This window comes from Struthio camelus, chromosome Z (genome assembly GCF_040807025.1).
Source record: "Struthio camelus isolate bStrCam1 chromosome Z, bStrCam1.hap1, whole genome shotgun sequence".
NCBI lineage: Eukaryota > Metazoa > Chordata > Aves > Struthioniformes > Struthionidae > Struthio > Struthio camelus.
Genome location: NC_090982.1, coordinates 78,408,077 through 78,414,076, shown reverse-complemented (window position 1 = coordinate 78,414,076; position 6,000 = coordinate 78,408,077). Strand labels below are relative to the sequence as shown.

General features: G+C 56.7%; 1 protein-coding gene across 7 annotated transcripts in view; it reads left to right on the top strand.

Moving 5' to 3' along the window:
* The first annotated feature begins 304 nt into the window (after positions 1–304).
* LOC104152004 (ciliary neurotrophic factor receptor subunit alpha) overlaps positions 305–6,000 on the top strand; it is a 238,422-nt gene continuing 232,726 nt past the window's right edge. For 2 of the 7 annotated variants that reach the window (XM_068928283.1, XM_068928276.1), the window contains exon 1: positions 464–544. The gene's annotated coding sequence lies outside the window, so the exon portion shown is untranslated. Of the gene's footprint in view, positions 552–6,000 lie in introns of all 7 variants that reach the window. The other 5 variants (XM_068928281.1, XM_068928275.1, XM_068928278.1 and 2 more) reach the window with 4 other exon arrangements.

The following is a 6,000-nucleotide window of genomic DNA, read 5'->3' as shown; positions in this document are numbered from 1 at the left end:
GTTGTGTTTGGAGCGAGCAGCGTGTGCGTGAGTGTGTGTGTGCGTGCGCGTGTGCGTGCAGTGCGCCGCTTGTGCACTGGGTCGTGCAAGGGGGAGGGGGGGGGCCGTGCCCGGCGCTGCACGGGGCACCCGCCGGTGCAGCGGGCGCGGGCTCTGCCGCGTGTGCGTGGCGGAGCGGCGGGGGGAAGCGCTGGTGCCGGCGTGGGGCATGCAGGAGCGGGGCGGGGAGCGCGGTGCCTGCCGCGGGGCTGCATCGGGGGCGGGTGCGCGGCGCCTCCCGCGTGGGGCGGCCGCGCGTGGGGGCGGGGGCGCGCGCGGCGCGGCGCCGCCGGCAGCGGCAGCAGCAGCAGCGCTTGTGCAGCGCTGTGCCGGGGGGTGCGGGGCTGAGCTCATCGCTGGCTCCCCGGCGCTCCTTACCAGTGGCTTCTGCGGTCACATGGGTTATGTGCTGGAGTTTAAAAGAGCTTATAGCCCCCGAGCCGGTGCAGAAGCAGTTGGTGGTTGCATGGGGGTAGCGCCGGGAGCAGCGAGGAGGGCGCCGTGAGTAAGCGGTGGGTGGGTGGGGTGCCCCGCGGCTGGCCCGGTGGGTGGGGGGGAGTGGTGCCGTGTTTTGCGTGGCTCGGCTCTGCCCTGCCGCCCTCTCCGGGCGTGGGGGCTCGGCGGCGGCGAGCTGCGGTGCCCGACGCGGAAGCCGCGCTGCGTTTCGGATGGATGAGCGGGAGCGGAAATGCTTCCTCCCCTGCGCGGCTCGCCCCCCGCGCTGCCCCCCGCTCCCTGCCCCGCCGCCCACCTGGCCCCGGCGCGCCCGCGCCTGTCCGCGACCCACCGTGGGGCGGCGGGTCCCCCCCTCCCCTGCCCCGGCCCGCCGCGGCCGTGGGCGCGGGCAGGCCTGCGAGGAAACAATTTGGGCAACTTTTGTTTCCTGCTCTTGTGTGTGTGTGTGTGTGTGTGCCCGGCCGGGCGTTCCCGCTGGGGAAGGATGGGGTGCAAAGTTTGTGTGGCCCCGGGAGGTTCCCCCCGCCCCGCCGCGGGGCAGTTTCTGCGGAGCCCCGAGGGCAGAAGGGCTGGGGCACCCCGCGGTGGGGTTGCCCCCGGGCTGGGGAGGCATCCCAGCCCCGCGAGCGGCGTCAGGTTGAAGGCTGGGAAGGGATGATCCCTCTGCCTGCTGCATTGCCTTAGCCAGGCTGGAGCCCAGGTTGCAGGGTGGCTCTGTGTAAACCGGAGATTTCCTGGATGGGAGAGTAGACTTTTTTTCCTTGATTTCTCTGAAGGAGCAACCTGCCCTTTTCTTTGCTGTGGCAGGACTGATTGGAGTGTGGTTGTTTTTTTTTTTTTTTTTTTTTTGCGGGAGGAGATATTGACGAGAAAATCATCTGCCTGGTACTTCTGTGGAACTGCTCTCCCAGGGTTAGGCAGTTCATCCCAAGCGTGTGCGAGAGGGCTGCTTTCCAGAATTGCATAATATACACCGTTCCCTCTGCTGCACAAACTCCTTGACATTTCCAGATCTTGGTGACTTCCCCCACTGCAACCTTAAAACCGGATTGGGAACGTAACCAGGGTGTGAGCTAATTCCTGCTGCCTTCGCTGGGGATAGAACCTGGGCTGCATGTTTCGGCTTCCCCTGGCTCCTCCAGCCATTGTTTCTTAATCTGTTAAACTTTTTTGGTATAAAGATTGGCACTTCTTTCTCATAGTAAGCTGATGCACAGTTTTCCCCTTTCTTCTCCACCCCATGCTTTCAGACACGTGTACAGGATCTGTAGCACAGGTTGCAGAAAGTGGGAACGCCTGCAAAGCTATTTGATTTCTGTTTCTTGTCTGTGTGTGTGTGGGGGGGGGGACTTTCTTGAGGGGTATTTTCTTTGGGATAGTCCTGGAGCCCCTTCTCTCAGATTAGTTTTTGCTCAAGAACTTGCTGCCTTCTACTAGGATTTTGCTTGTTTAACTCTGACTGCGCCGACCCTGTGTGCACACGCGTTGTTTCCCTTTGCAGGCGACGGGACCCGCACGCAACACTAGCGGTCCTGCTGGCTGTGTGTGTGTCGCAGGAAGTGGCCGGTCTCACTGCCTTGCTGCCAAAGTGTGCAAAGACGGGGGAGCAAGCCGTTCCTGCTCTGAGCTCTCTAGTCCTCCGTGAGGCATCGGAGCTTTGTGGTGATGGCTGGAAACGGGCAAGGGATGCTCGTGCCCGATGGGCAGGGATGCCGCCCTGAGCGCAGGTGCTGGGGAGCAGTCAGCTGGGGAGGGCAGACTTCCCCGAGATGGGCTGGGCTGTGCAAATGTGAGCACCGCGCCTGCGAGACTTCTTTGCAACAACCCTTTAGGATAACTAACTCATCAGAGCCGGTTGTTGGAACAGGCCAAGGCACAAGCTGATGATTGTGTGTTATTTTTCTGGTCCGACTTGCACTGGGAGGGCCTGATCCTGCCAAGATGCTGAGCTCCCACCACTGAAGGTGCTCGGTGCCTCCTGGACTGGCAAAGGAAGCAGTTGAAAAGCTTGCAATGCACACGCACGTAAAAATAACGGTTCAGCCAGGGCTCAGCCTTTCAGAGGTCTGGCCGGCTCCCCGAGGCCGGCGGCAAGAGTTTTGTGGGTGCAAGCCGGGGCGCTCTGAATAATTCCCCAGTGAGTGGGAGGAACGCATCCCGCTCGCCTCTGCCGCGAGGCTGGGGCTGGATGCACGGCCGCGGAGCCCGTCTCTCGGCTCTGCTGTTTATTATTGCTGCCATTACGCCTGACAAATGGGAGTTGCTGAGTAATGTGCTGTTTGTGTGTAAATATCCGTGCGCTGGCTGGCGGCTGAGCTCACTCCTACGGCTTTGCAGGAAGCCGGCTCAGCACCTTTCCCCCTCCCCAGTGGAAGCCTGGGCGAGCAAGCGCGTCCTGCTACAGGGACCTTCCCGCCGCTCCTGGCAGCTTGAGCTTTCGCGGACCGCCGCTTTCCTGCCGGCGTGAAAGCCTCTGTGCTTGGGGGTTAACGCGGAGGCCCTGCCGCTCTCCTGAGCGCAAGTCAGGGATGGGAAAGGGGTGCGCGTGTGTGTGCGCGTACGCACCTTCTTAGGCAGGGCTGTTCCCGAGGGTGCTAACTCTAGGTGGCCGGAGTTTTGGGCACTTGGTGCTTTTTGCTGGAGAGATTAAATCTTGGACACCTAGGACAAGAGTTTAGTTTTTTTTGGGGGGGGGTGGTGGGGAGGGTTTGGTGTACCTACTCAGCCCAGAGTTCCCTTTAGCATCTTGAGCAGCAGTTGGATGAAATTAAATTATTCCTTCCCCTATCGTTTTCACCCCACTTACGGATTAGCATCCAACTCCTTCTGTTGGTACGTGTTCAGCCCAGCTAGACTGATCGCAGCTCTTTTAATCTTCCCTTGTAAATCAATCCCTTCTGCCGCCTGATCATTTTTGTCGCTCGTTTTCCTGAAATCCCTCCAATTTGTCCATTTTGTGCCGGTGACGTATGCCTGGCCCTAAACATGATGTATACCAAGCACGGCAGCGTGAGGGAAGGACACCTCCTCCCCTCCCACCCTGCTGGGGCTTGTGATGCTTTGTCAGCACTGAACTGAGTTACTTCCCCATTATTCTGAGCTATAGTCCCTGCTCGGTGTTGCAGAAGAAAGCAGCGTACTCAGGTCAGTGCCTTGGGAGAATTCCTCCAAATTTTGGTGATGAGTTGCTGAGGTTTATTTGTGCGCTGCAAGCCCATGCTGGATGGGGCCGGCGTGCTAGGTGCTGTACGTGGGGGTAGTAAGCTGTGCCTCCCCTTCTCCCCCAAGAGCTAAGAGCTGAAATAGGTGAGATGAGTGAAATAAGAGAGAAGGCAAGCTGCTTCATGCCTGTTGTGTAGATGGGGAAACTGAGGCCTGGGAGTCTGCCTGAATGCATGCTTTTCGCACTCTTGTCCAGCGTGTGCCTCTTGCCTCAGTGCTCTGTGTCCAAGGCTCAGCTGGGTGCTTTGGTCCCACTGACACCCGTTAGTATTGCAGCCAGTATGTTCATTTTCCCAGGAGATGTTGGATATTGTTACTTGGCCAGATCAGGCTGGCACACCAGGGATGCTGGGTCCTGGGCTGCTCGCATGCCTTGCTTCTCGTGCGAGGGCCAGAGCTTAATGCCACACGTGCTGGCCTCACACAGGCCATGAAATGGGGACTTCATGCAGAGGAATTGGTGTTTTGCACTCATGCACTTTGAAGTTTTGTCGTCCCAAACCATAAGCTCCTAGCACTGAGCTTTCCTATTAGCTGGAAAGGCCATGCCCTTCCAGGGACCACCTATTTTTAGGAGGAGCTGTACTCTGGACAGTGGCCACTGCAGATGCTCCCTGCCTCCTCCTCTTGGCACCTCTCCAAGGACACCACTTGGGTGATCCGCTGGTGGGGAAGACTTTGCTGAAGCTCCTCAGGAGTGTGATGAAGGCTGCAGTGTGCTGGGCACATGGGCACCTGCAGAGCTCTCACTGCACGGGGGTGCTCTGGAGGGACAGCAGCCAGTGCGTGCTACTGCTGGGCCAGGCTTCCCTTCATCCACAAGGCATATCTATAGGAAATAACATTTGGTTGTGTTCCCAGGACCAGCAGGACACAGTCTGTTTTCCCACCACTGGCTTTACCTTGCCTGTTAGGTAAGGGCACTGCCTGGTCCAGCTGAAGGCAAGCCGGGGCAGTACACGGAGGTGTTTCTGCAGATGGTCCTGGTCTTGGTCTTGGTCCTGGTCCAGTTCGCCGGGATGACACTAGGGGGCACGAGATCTGCTAGAATCCCCGCTGCTGGGGATGGGGAAGGGAGGAGGACGCAAAGCCGCTCTTGACCCTTCGAGCCCCTGTAGGATGGATCCCTCTGCGCATTTTTCAGGAATCCAAGTGTTAAACCCGCGCGCAGGCCACGGGCTGACCTGGGGAGCCTGTCGTCTGCCTCCGTCCGCGCGTCGCGAGGGGAGGATGCGTCGCGCTGGGAGGCTGCTCCGCTGGATCTGCGCGTTCACGGCCGCGGGGCAGGGAGCACTCGGCAGGAGCCCTGCCCAAAGCCGGGAGGAGAGGGCCAGAGCCCGAGCCCGGGGCGGGGGAGTCACTGGGGAATTGGGGATATCTGGGAACACCTAGCAGGGCTTTAATTCCTCTCCAGAGGCATTGTTCAGACCAGGGATTAAATCAGATTTGGGGTTAGCGTTCAAGAAAAAGCATGTTACGGTTTCATTTTCTGCAGGATGTTAAATTCATATGTGATGTCTCCCCTCAGGGTCATGTTTTCCCAAAGTAGCAAAAACTTTTGAGTCAGATCAATCTGGAACACGGAGGGTGTCTGTGTATGCATGGAGATATCTATCTGTCTATCTCTATGCCTATATAATGGGGTGTGCATATAATATATGTCCATATACATATGTGGGCAGGGTGTATAAGAATGTACCTTTTTAAGATGTGTTTATGCATGTCTGTATAAATTCAGCTGTAATAATATCTTCTCTCCTTAAAATCTATTATTCCAGCTGTGAATGCATGCGTATATTTTAAAATACCGTACACTGGAATCTCTCTCTTGTTATAGCAAACATTACAAAAAGCAAATAAAGAGGCATTGTACTCAGCAGGCTTGGAGGATTTAATATTTATCTTCTCTGAATTTTGGTTGTTAATTTTTGTTCAGCATGTTTGCAGGTATTTTTTTTCCCCCCCTCATTAATTCTTTACTTAAATTTTGGCACTAGTGGGAAACAGGATACCTTCAGTTTATTCATTGCTTCTTGACAACAGAAGCCAAGCTTCTGGTGTAAAATGTCAGAACGTTATCAAGCATTAACATACTAACTTCTAAATGGTTAGTTTTTTAATTGCCTTCTGCTGCCAGACACCCAGCCCCTTTGCTGAAGCGCCGTTTGTGTCACAAGCCCCCAGGCAATACTTCTGGTAGGACACTGACGCACTGCAAATGCTCCAGTTTTCCTGGAAAAGTGTTTGCTGACCGTTGTTGAAAGTAACGCTACGACGACTAGA